The following is a 13,223-nucleotide window of genomic DNA, read 5'->3' on the forward strand; positions in this document are numbered from 1 at the left end:
GTAATCTTCTAAGGCACCTGTAGTGGACGATGTGTCTTTGTTATTTAGATGACATTATAGTGTTCTCAGAGACATTTGATGAATACATAAAAAGGCTGAGGGCCATTCTTAAGTGTCTCCAACAAACCAGACTGAAACTTAATCCAAGAAAGTGTCTCTTTGGAGTAAAAGAAATCAAAATACTTGAGCACCTTGTGTCAAACGAAGGTGTGCGGCCAGACCCAGAAAAGGTGAGAGCTATAACGGAGTTTCCTAGTCTTAAAAGTATTAGAGATGTGAGAAGCTTCTTTGGATTGTGTTCTTATTACTGTCGTTTTATCAAAGACGTTTGTATCAAGGCCAGGCCACTCCAATAGTTGTTAAAAGCCGATTCTAAATTTATCTGGGGTGGTGCTCAACAAGATTCTTTCGACGTGCTGCGAAAAGCTCTGAAGACTGACCCTATACTTGGTCTGTATGATGAAAGAGCACCTACAGAACTACATACAGATGCGAGTGGGTATGGGATCGGTGCTGTTCTGGTGCAGATTTTCGATGGAAAAGAGGAAGTTATAGCCTATGCTTCTCTGACACTTACAAATGCCGAGAGAAACTCCTCAACTACAGAAGGAGAATGCCTTGCTGTGATCTGGGCCATGTGAAAATTTCGACAATATCTCTTTGGACGGCCGTTCACAGTTGTTACAGACCATCATTCACTTTGTTGGTTGACAGGTCTTAAGAATCCAACCCGACGACTCGCAAGGTGGGCGAAAACACCAAGATGCCGACTGTCTTTCAAGAAACCCTGTGCAAGACCATCAAGACTTTTGAAGATAGTGACTGTCTCGCAACACTTCTGGATCTTTCTGCTGAGCAGAAGAAGGACGCCAAGATATCTCAAATTATGCTTGCCTTAAATCGGTCACAGGATGTGAAAGGACAATTTAGTTAATGGATTACTTTGCAAGAAAAACTTTGATCCATTTGGAAAGAGGTGGCTCCAGTGATTCCTAAACACATGCACTTAGATGTTCTACAGAAAATCTATGACACACCTGAGGACGGACATTTAGGATTTATTAAGACATATGATAGGATCTGCAAGAGATTTTTCTGGACAGGTTTATTTAGGAGCGTCCGTCAATATGTGTCGCACTGTCGAGAGTGCCAGAGGAGAAAGGCAGTTCCTCAGAAACCACCTGGCCGACTCATACCAATTCCACCAGCCGAAACGCCTTTTCAGCGTGTTGGGATTGACCTCTTCGGACGATTTCCAATGTCTGCTAGTGGCAGTAGATGGATTATTGTTTTCACTGATTATCTGACGCACTATGCCATTACAAAAGCTGTGAAAACAGCCGAAGCGTTCGAGGTAGCCAAATTCATCGTAGAAGACATTGTATTAAAGTACGGTCGTTAATTACGGATTGAGGTGTAGTTTTTCAATCTAATCTTGTGACAGGGATAAACTGTCGGTGCAACATTACTCATCACATGACGACTGCCTACCATCTGCAAACTAACGGGCTTACTGAACGCTTTAATAAGACCTTGGCCGACATGCTATCAATGTTCGTCAATGTTGAGCAAGGAAACTGGGATGAGGTGCTACCTTTCATGACGTTTACCTACAACACCGCCAAACAAGACAACACAGGTTTTACGCCATTTTTCCTGGTGCATGGGTGTGAGGCGACGGCGACGATGGACACTGTTTCCGTTACATCCTAATGACGTGGACAACTACATCGGCCAGGTGTTACACAGAGCTGAGGAAGCTCGGCAGTTGGCTCGACTCCACACGCTGCAGGCTCAAGAAAACGATCGCCGAAGGTATGACGCGAGCCACCATTCTGTTGTCTACCAGCCTGGTGGCCTCGTCTGGATCTTCGCTCCTGTTCGGACAGTTGGTCTCTCTGAGAAGCTCCTCAGCCGCTACTTACGACCTTATAAGGTTGTAAGACAATTGTCTGATGTTCATCTACATCTACATCTACATTTATACTCCGCAAGCCACCCAACGGTGTGTGGCGGAGGGCACTTTACGTGCCACTGTCATTACCTCCCTTTCCTGGACACTGTTTCCGTTACATCCTAATGACGTGGACAACTACATCGGCTAGGTGTTACACAGAGCTGAGGAAGCTCGGCAGTTGGCTCGACTCCACACGCTGCAGGCTCAGGAAAACGATCGCCGAAGGTATGACGCGAGCCACCATTCTGTTGTCTACCAGAACTTATGAAGTTGCAGATTTCGACCCCGACACAACACGGCGAAAGATCGGAGATACGATCCACGTCCTTCGAATGAAGCCCTATAAGGATCCTGAAACCCAGGGTAAATTCGAAGCTCCAGCGAAAGGCAACAAGCGGAAAGGTAACGAAGAACGTAGCGGCAAGGGAAGTTCTAAGAAGACCACTGCCAGGACGAACATCAGTCATCGGGAGTCGGAGTATGCAGGACCAATGACTCGTTTCCGGTCTAGGAGGATGTAACACTGAGACGCTGTTCTCTTAAGGAGGGAGCAATGTCGCAGCAGAAGCCGAGTAGCGCAGGCGCCGTAGTGTAGTGGTTATGACACTAGATTGTTGCATGGAGGGTCGTGAGTTTAAAACCCACCTGAACCGAAACGTTTTAATTTCTATCTTCGGTTCGAGTAAATTCTAGAAGTATCCACAAATGGCAAGAATCATTGTACTGGATTGTTCTGTAGCTATATATATATACCGTATGTGTTCTTGCCGAAGGCAGTTCGCTCCGCGCTCTTGTCTGTGCATGTGCTGAATAAACCTTTGTTACGTGAAGTTAGTGTTCGTCATTCATCTGCTTACACCTTCCTCTACATGACAATATTCTTCCTGTTTATTTACGAATATGTGGCAATTTACGAGTGTGTAGTTAGCCAGGAACCTAAGAGGACAACTGAAATTGCTGTGAGTGAATCGAGGAGCAGTAACATTCATATTCTTTCTTGTCACAAAGTCGATAGACGACCATGCAGTCATCGACATTACGCATGACTTCAAAATAATGTCACGTTTGCAGAAAGTTCTTGCTTAATCGATTCCGATAAAGATTCTTTGGGTGTTCTGAGTGATATGATCTTGTGCTACAGTGCACTGATGTGTGTGGGGGGGATTAATGTTGTGGTGACTTTGACAAATTTTTATGTCGTGGGTAGTAGGGTATTTATGCAAGTTATTGCACATTGAGGATTTGTTTAGTTTATTTTGCGGGCGATGAACATGAAATGATATTTGCTTCGTTATACACAGTCCAGTCACATTAATGTGATCACATGTCAAGAGTCAGAGTAACCACCTTTTCCAGCGCACACATACAGGGTTATTACAAATGATTGAAGCGATTTCACAGCTCTACAATAACTTTATTATTTGAGATATTTTCACAATGCTTTGCACACACATACAAAAACTCAAAAAGTTTTTTTAGGCATTCACAAATGTTCGATATGTGCCCCTTTAGTGATTCGGCAGACATCAAGCCGATAATCAAGTTCCTCCCACACTCGACGTAGCATGCCCCATCAATGAGTTTGAAAGCATCGTTGATGCGGGCTCGCAGTTCTGGCACGTTTCTTGGTAGAGGAGGTTTAAACACTGAATCTTTCACATAACCCCACAGAAAGAAATCACATGGGGCTAAGTCGGGAGAGCGTGGAGGCCATGACATGAATTGCTGATCATGATCTCAACCACGACCGATCCATCGGTTTTCCAATCTCCTGTTTAGGAAATGCCGAATATCATGATGGAAGTGCGGTGGAGCACCATCCTGTTGAAAGATGAAGTCGGCGCTGTCGGTCTCCAGTTGTGGCATGAGCCAATTTTCCAGCATGTCCAGATACACGTGTCCTGTAACGTTTTTTCTGAAGAAGAAAAAGGGGCCGTAAACTTTAAACCATGAGATTACACAAAACATGTTAACTTTTGGTGAACTGCGAATTTGCTGCACAAATGCGTGAGGATTCTCTACCGCCCAGATTCGCACATTGTGTCTGTTCACTTCACCACTAAGAAAAAATGTTGCTTCATCACTGAAAACAAGTTTCGCACTGAACGCATCCTCTTCCATGAGCTGTTGCAACCGCGCCGAAAATTCAAAGCGTTTGACTTTGTCATCGGGTGTCAGGGCGTGTAGCAATTGTAAACGGTAAGGCTTCTGCTTTAGCCTTTTCCGTAAGATTTTCCAAACCGTCGGCTGTGGTACGTTTAGCTCCCTGCTTGCTTTATTCGTCGACTTCCGCGGGCTACGCGTGAAACTTGCCCGCACGCGTTCAACCGTTTCTTCGCTCACTGCAGGCCGACCCGTTGATTTCCCCTTACAGAGGCATCCAGAAGCTTTAAACTGCGCATACCATCGCCGAATGGAGTCAGCAGTTGGTGGATCTTTGTTGAACTTCGTCCTGAAGTGTTGTTGCACTGTTATGACTGACTGATGTGAGTGCATTTCAAGCACGACATACGCTTTCTCGGCTCCTGTCGCCATTTTGTCTCACTGCGCTCTCGAGCGCTCTGGCGGCAGAAACCTGAAGTGCGGCTTCAGCCGAACAAAACTTTATGAGTTTTTCTACGTATCTGTAGTGTGTCGTGACCATATGTCAATGAATGGAGCTACAGTGAATTTATGAAATCGCTTCAATCATTTGTAATAGCCCTGTACAACAAGAGAGTCAATGAGGCTCTGGAAGGTGCTGACATGGATGTAGAGCCATGCTGGGGCTACTGCTGTGACAGGTTTCTTGGTTGAGGATCCATGGTGCAAACAGCCTGATCGAGACTGTCCAATAGATTCTCAGTTGGGTTTAAATCCTGGTAATTTGGTTGCTAGGGGATACAGTAAACTCATCCTCGTGCTCTTCAAACAATGCACGTCCGCTGTGAGCTGTGTGAGGCGTTGCATATACCTGCTGGTAGATCCATCGGGATAGGGAAAAAAACAATCTTCGTGATGGCATGGTGTATTTGTGTTGATCCAGTGTGCCTTCCACAATGATGAGATCACCCAGGGAATGCAATGAAAACATTCCCCAGACTATGAAGCTGCTTCCTCCGGCCTGGACGCTTACGACCATTATTGTACGGTCATACACACCAATGGCCTTCTGTCGTATGGAGTATAAAAAGTGATTCATCTGAGGAGGCCACTTGTCGCGACTCAGTGGACGCCCAGTTGTAGTATTGGCGTGCATTTCCAGCGTTTGCCACCGATGAGCAGCAGTCAGCAGGAGTGCATGAACCAACCACCTACTGCAGGGTAGATGCTGCAGCACGTGCAGCAAACCCATTTTGATCAACGTCGCAACATTGTAATGATGAGTGTCTCAATTTCTGGTACCGTTGTGGTTCTGACTGTACTTTGCGCAACTTGCATGTATGTTAGGCAGAAAATCCCCCACCTGCCAGAATTCCTGGTACATTAATTGCCAGTAGACTGTATTAACATTACAAAAATAAGAATTAATTAAGTACTCAGCGAATGAGGTTTAAAATGTGCTCGGATAAGGAAAACTTAATACAAGGTGTTACAAAAAGGTACGGCCAAACTTTCAGGAAACATTCCTCACACACAAAGAAGGAAAATGTGTTATGTGGACATGTGTCCAGAAACGCTTACTTTCCATGTCAGAGCTCATTTTATTACTTCTCTTCAAATCACATTAATCATGGAATGGAAACACGCAGCAACAGAACGTACCAGCCTGACTTCAAACACTTTGTTACAAGAAATGTTCAAAATGTCCTCCATTAGCGAGGATACATGCATCCACCCTCCGTCGCATGGAATCCCTGATGCGCTGATGCAGCCCTGGAGAATGGTGTACTGTATCACAGCCATCCACAATACGGGCACGAAGAGCCTCTACATTTGGTACCGGGGTAGCGTAGACAAGAGTTTTCAAATGCCCCCATAAATGAAAGTCAAGAGGGTTGAGGTCAGGAGAGCGTGGAGGCCATGGAATTGGTCCACCTCTACCAATCCATCGGTCACCGAATCTGTTGTTGAGAAGCGTACGAACACTTCGACTGAAATGTGCAGGAGCTCCATCGTGCATAAACCACATGTTGTGTCGTACTTGTAAAGGCACATGTTCTAGCAGCGCAGGTAGAGTGTCCCGTATGAAATCATGATAGCGTACTCCATTGAGCGTAGGTGGAAGATTATGGGGCCCAATCAAGATATCACCAACAATGCCTGCCCATACGTTCACAGAAAATCTGTGTTGATGACGTAATTGCACAATTGCGTGCGGATTCTCGTCAGCCCACACATGTTGATTGTGAAAATTTACAATTTGATCACGTTGGAATGAAGCCTCATCCGTAAAGAGAACATTTGCACTGAAATGAGGATTGACACATTGTTGGATGAACCATTCGCAGAAGTGTACCCGTGGAGGCCAATCAGCTGCTGATAGTGCCTGCACACGCTGTACATTGTACGGAAACAACTGGTTCTCCCGTAGCACTCTCCATACAGTGACGTGGTCAACGTTACCTTGTACAGCAGTAACTTCTCTGACGCTGACATTAGGGTTATCGTCAACTGCACGAAGAATTGCCTCGTCCATTGCAGGTGTCCTCGTCGTTCTAGGTCTTCCCCAGTCGCGAGTCATAGGCTGGAATGTTCCGTGCTCCCTAAGACGCCGATCAATTGCTTCGAACGTCTTCTTGTCAGGACACCTTCGTTCTGGAAATCTGTCTCGATACAAACGTACCGCGCCACGGTTATTGCCCCGTGCTAATCCATACATCAAACGGGCATCTGCCAACTCCGCATTTGTAAACATTGCACTGACTGCAAAACCACGTTCGTGATGAACACTAACCTGTTGATGCTACGTACTGATGTGCTTGATGCTAGTACTGTAGAGCAATGAGTCGCATGTCAACACAAGCACCGAAGTCAACATTACCTTCCCTCAATTGGGCCAACTGGCGGTGAATCGAGGAAGTACAGTACAAGGAAGTACAGTACATACTGACGAAACTAAAATGAGCTCTAGCATGGAAATTAAGCGTTTCCGGACACATGTCCACATAACATCTTTTCTTTATTTGTGTGTGACGAATGTTTCCTGAAAGTTTGACCGTACCTTTTTGTATCACCCTGTATACAGGGTAATTCAAAAGTCACTGCACACACTTCATTGGTGTAACATATTCATCAAAACAAGCAGAAAATGTTAATTAATTTTTGTCTGAAACTGCTTTATTTCAGAGTTAAGCAGCAGTGTAGGAACCACAAGTGCAACACAAACAACACAAAATTAATTCTTCTCAGAAAGCAACAACTTGAAGGGACCAGAAATTGAACAAAGCTATAAACTGTACATTTACCACAGAACTTGTTCAAAATGGGACCCATATAGATGAAGACTGGGATGTGTTCGACGTCTTACCGATCTCAGAATGTTGCAGGCAGGCTCCGTTCATCTCATTCTGGACAGTTGCGTAGCCAGTTTCTGTTGAGTGCTGGTAGACGTGCTTCATTCTCGATTCCAGCACCAAACATGAGCTCCTTGAAACAGCCCCAATGGTTAAGAGGCAGAGATCAGGAGGGACAAGCAACTGGGCGTGCACGCTATCATCTCATCAGAATAAGCAACACTGGGACACTCTCTTGCCTCCTGACTGAAATGTGCAGGGCCACCATCGTGCATAAACTGTTAAGATGGTTTGTGTAGCGAGTGTAACATCTTGAAGCAGATCACCCATTTTGTGTTCCAAAAGCAGTGATACACTCTGCCAGTAAGACGTTGTGGGACAACATGTGGTCTGAGTACCTCATTGTCCACGGTACCACACCAAACGTTCACTGCAAAACGATGTTGATATCCTCTTATTGTAGTTATGCGAGGATTCTTATATGCTCACATGTGCTCCACAGCGCCATAGAGTACAACAGACCACAACGAAGTCATGTAAACATAGATATTTTATACAAGAACCAACCAAGCAATGTAGAGGGGTGTACAAAGCAACATCAGTTGATTTGCAGGCGAACACGAGATGCCAAAAGCCTGTAGTGGCCCATGATGTAATGCCTACCACAAATGACATTATGCATCATCACTCGGAAATAAAGTAATTTCAGATAAAACTTTATTTAACATTTTACTCTTTTTTGATGCATACACTACATTGGATGAAGTGTGTACAGTTACTTTTGAATCAATCTGTATAGTACCTATTTGTCAAAGTATGGAATATGTTGTCTAGACTTTTATGAAAGCTACAGACAGTTCACGATCCAGTGGTTGGATCTCTCAAAGATGGGAGGAATGTTACACCATGGTTCTACTTGCCACAGTAACCAGGAAATCATTGGCAGTTGAATATAAAAAGTAACTGGCAAAACTATAATTAAATCTACATTGAAGAGCCAAAGAAACTGGTATACCTGCCTAATATCGTGTAGGGCCCCTGCGAGCACGCAGAAGTGCTGCAACACAACTTAGTATGGACACGACAAACGTCTGAAGTAGTGCTGGAGGGAAGTGATACCATGGTTGTCCGTAAATCCGTAAGAGTACGAGATGGTGTAAATCTTTTCTGAACAGCACATTCCAAGGCATCCAACATATGCTCAATAATGTTCATGTCTGGAGAGTCTGGTGGCCAGCGGAAGTGTTTAAACTCAGAAGAGTGTTCCTGGACCACTCTGTAGTAATTCTGGACGTGTGGGATGTCGCATGGTCCTTCTGGAAATGCACAAATCAGTCGGAATGTGGAATGGACATGAATGGATGCAGGTGATCAGACAGAATGTCTTTTTTTATGTTTATGTCACCTGTCAGAGTCGTATCTAGACGTATCAGGGCTCTCTCATATCATTCCAACTGCACACGCTCCACACCATTGCAGAGCCTCCACCAGCTTGAACAATTTCTTGCTGATATGCAAGGTCCATGGATTCATGAGGTTGTCTCCATACCCGTACACGTCCATCCGCTCGACACAAGTTGAAATGATACTCGTCCGACCAGGCAACATATTTCCAGTCATCAACACTCCAATGTCGGTGTTGATGGGCCCAAGTAAGGCGTAAAGTTTTGTGTCGTGCAGTCATCAAGGGCACATGAGTGGGACTTTGGCTCCAAAAATCCCCTATAGATAATGTTCCGTTGAATGGTTCGCACGTTGACTCTTGCTGATGGCCCAGCACTGAAATCTGCAGCAGTTTGCGGAAGGGTTGCACTTCCGTCACGTTGAACGATTCTCTTCAGTCGTCGTTGGTCGTGGCGATGTCAGAAATTTGATATTCCTGATATTCACGGTACACTCGTGAAATGGTCGCATAGGTAAATCCCAATTTCATCGCTACCTCGGAGATGCTGTGTCCCATCGCTCGTGCGCCGACTATAACACCAGGTTCAGATTCACTGAAATCTTGATAATCTGCCATTGTAGCACAGTAACCGATCTAACAATTGCTCCAAACACTTGTCATCTTATATAGGTGTTGCCGACCGCAGCGCCGTATTCTGCCTACTTTACAAAATAGCTCTGTATTTGAATTCGCATACCTATACCAGTTTCTTTGGCTCTTTAGTGTAGAACAGCCATACCAATCAGAATTGGTGTGTTCAGAACCTGGCCATCATTGTGGTTGAGACGGCTGAAAACCGCTATCTGACCGCACTGAACATAGTAAACAGAAAACAGCCTTATTTTGCCCTTGAATGTTTTTCGTTGAATGGAGTGGGGACCATGATAACAATCAGGTACACATACTGCACTGTAATAATGGGGTAGACATTAGAGATAAGCTGTGCTCAGTTTTTTTATAAGTGTAGTGAAGAGTGTAATATTGTATCAGAGGCTGCTGTGAATGCAATTGTAGGCAATATCCCAATTACGATCATACTTGACACAGGAGCTGCTGTAAATGTAGTTTCGACTAACTAGAATCTATGATTTTATTAAGGTACCCACTTTGTGCTATGGAATATAGCTATAAAATGCATGTTATTGGTAGTGGATAGTGCATTCAAGTGCATTGCTGTGCCATACCACCCGACTAATGTGCTGTTCTATCTTGTGCATAAGAATGATACTCATGAAGGGCCGTCTTCCTTCATCTAACTGACATCTAACACACAAAATCGTGTGATTGGGGTGGTCATTCACCGTCACTGTGGGTATTTAGGGTATAAAAGGATGTGTGATTAGTGCAGCAGGACGCCTTGGCTTGTTGTAATCTAGACAACCTTGTTACGAATATTGGTAATATAAATTATGTCGAAGACGCTATGCTCTTTAGCTCTTTAGCAGGATGAATTTAAATGTGCTTACATCCACTGTAGGACCGTTTGCGAAGAGTATTTGCTATTTGTAGGGCCGTAGAATTGTCGAAAATGATGTAGAAGTGGTTGAAATCGAGACTTTGCGATTGGTAATATGTGTGCAGATTCTCTATGTATATGTGTGTAGAGCTGTCAGCGGTGGCTGGTTGTCTGGTTGTGATTAGAACACATAACTTGCTAACTGTTCGTCTATAAATCGCACTGCTGGGGAGACACTCTCTGTAGGTAGAGAGGGAGAGAGACAGAGATGGAAAAATGTTATGGCCCAAGATGCTACCTGTAGTCGACACGCTGTCAATTAACGAATAACTTATTCTGGGCCAATAAAAATAAATACCCAAAAGGGTGCTGACAGGGTTATGGGTATGTATCAGATTTGGGAGGCATAAACAGAAATAACGAAGCATATCTGGTAAGCAATCAGAACATATACTTATGGAAAAAAATCCGAGCAGCAACAGAAATCCGCTCTGTACACATGTCAACTCCCTATTGCAGATCCGTACATGATGGAGCGCAAGTCAAATGAACATGTAGAACCATTTCGAAACTTCGAGTTTCCATCAATTGGAATATTACATGAATCTGCAGACAGGCTCTCTGATGAGTCAGAGCAGTACACGGGAATTTTTTTCCTAGCTTCGAATTCTCAATACATCCGTCAGCTCATATAGGTACTAAGTGATATTATATTTTCATGTTCGTCTTATCGAAAATGCATGCATGTGGGTCTTTGGGAAGAGGGGATGTTTTAGCATTTTTTTAGTAGGTTGGTGTATAAGACTCGCAAATATTCTCGTAGAAAATCAAACAACACATTGGTATGTCAGCAATGTGACCACATACATGCAGAAAACTGTCGAAAAAATATGAAAAATGACATAACATCGGTAAAATCCACTGGTATAATCACGAAAAATTGATGGATTACATAAAACTGAGGGAAATAGATGAAATATGTAAAATCGCGAAAACCTATCAAAATTACGGAATTTGACTAAGAATACATAAAGTTAGAGAAAAAAATACCATGAAATGAGTTCTGACAGAAACCAACAAAACTGCGTGTTCTGGACTGATGCTACAAATGCACACCTTAATAGCGGGAAGAGGAGGTGCTCTAAAGATGTGGTGTCGGGGTGAAAAGGCCATATTATCCCGCACATGAGCAATAAAACCCGACATCGGACTATAACTTCTGTGTGCAAAAGTAGCGTTACCATGGTTGGTGGCAAACTGCAATAAGACTATTACATTTCCTCTGCCTGCTGATCGTGGTGTTTATTTTCTCGTAAGAAGTCGTTTTCAGCTGTTGACGATAATTTTTATAGGACCGTTGTGAACACATCATAATTTCCGAGACATAGTCAGGCTTTAGCTTCGTTAACAAAAATGGTTCAAATGGCTCTGAGCACTATGGGACTTAACATCTTAGGTCATCAGTCCCCTAGAACTTAGAACTACTTAAATCTAACTAACCTAAGGACATCACACACATCCATGCCCGAGGCAGGATTCGAACCTGCGACCGTAGCAGTCCCGCGGTTCCGGACTGCAGCGCCTAGAACCGCACGACCACCGCGGCCGGCTAGCTTCGTTAACAGCAGGCGTCATACAACTCTAAGAAACCTATGTAGTGTTTGTGTTACAAAGAATCGGTGTTTACTTCGTTATACAAGGTAGCTGTTTTATCGCCTTACAGTTTGTCAGCATAATTTATCGGAGAAAAACTTGCAGGGAGACTATATAACAGATGTTAAACATACATGTCCTGCATTAGAGTATTAAGAGCGTTGTATTCCACACGACTGATAGGTCAGAAACTACACAGCTCTAGCATTTCAGCGTGTTTACAGCGTGTTTAAGTGCAGAACCGTGTAGTTTTTTGAATGTATTTCTTTCCACGACCATTTCTCTCTTTCTGATACCTTCTTGGTATGGACACTAGTCACTGGGACAATACTTCAGAATTATTAGCACGGTTGATTTACATAAAATGCTTCAAACACAGTCCATTTAGAACCCTGGCATGCATAACCTACTTCTGGTCAGCTGTAAATTAAATTGGCTACAGTGTCACAGAAAAGATTGGTCAAACACAATGCGGGGAGATCTTTGAATCTCCTTCTTTGTCCTATGAATGCGAAAATACTCTTTGACTCTCATCCACTTAGGGAAAGATAGGCTATTGTACTCGTGAATTCTGCCTACGATCGAAGTGTTAGTGTGTAGATAACCTGACTGCATGGGTATAGGACGCTGTTGGTATACTTTGGTGTATATGTCTGAGTATTAATCATTAATGGGTTTATCACACAGTCATCTATCTATATTTGCGATGTAGTGTATGGTTCTCGAAAAGTAATGAGGGGTGGCTTAGCGGTGATACAGAAGTTGGAAAACGTGCTGCTGTGTCACTGGTTGATGTTGAAATTATGGAAAAAGTGGCAAAATTGCTAAAATTGATCACACTATTATCCGTGGTGCTAATTACAATACATTGTCCCACATCGACAGTGTTTTTTCCATCTCATCCATCCACTGGCATACTGTTGATTACCACATGGTGATTGACAGACACAACTTGTTTGAGATGGAGAGAGCTTTGGAGGGAGCAACACCTCCCAGAGATGGCCTGCACCGAAACGCTGGTCATGTACATGGGTGCAATGTGAAGAAGCAATGCCCAGGGTCTCCTTGAAAATGGAACACCTAGACATCTTATACCATGCCACTGTAGAATATGAGTTTAAATGTAGAGGTCGGTTGTTTGAAACAGGCCGGCCGGTGTGGCCGAGCGGTTCTAGGCGCTTCAGTCTGGAACCGCGCGACCGCTACGGTCGCAGGTTCGGATCCCGCCTAGGGTATGGATGTGTATGATGTCCTTAGGTTAGTTAGGTTTAAGTAGTT

The sequence above is a fragment of the Schistocerca serialis genome, chromosome 2 (genome assembly GCF_023864345.2).
Source record: "Schistocerca serialis cubense isolate TAMUIC-IGC-003099 chromosome 2, iqSchSeri2.2, whole genome shotgun sequence".
Lineage (NCBI taxonomy): Eukaryota > Metazoa > Arthropoda > Insecta > Orthoptera > Acrididae > Schistocerca > Schistocerca serialis.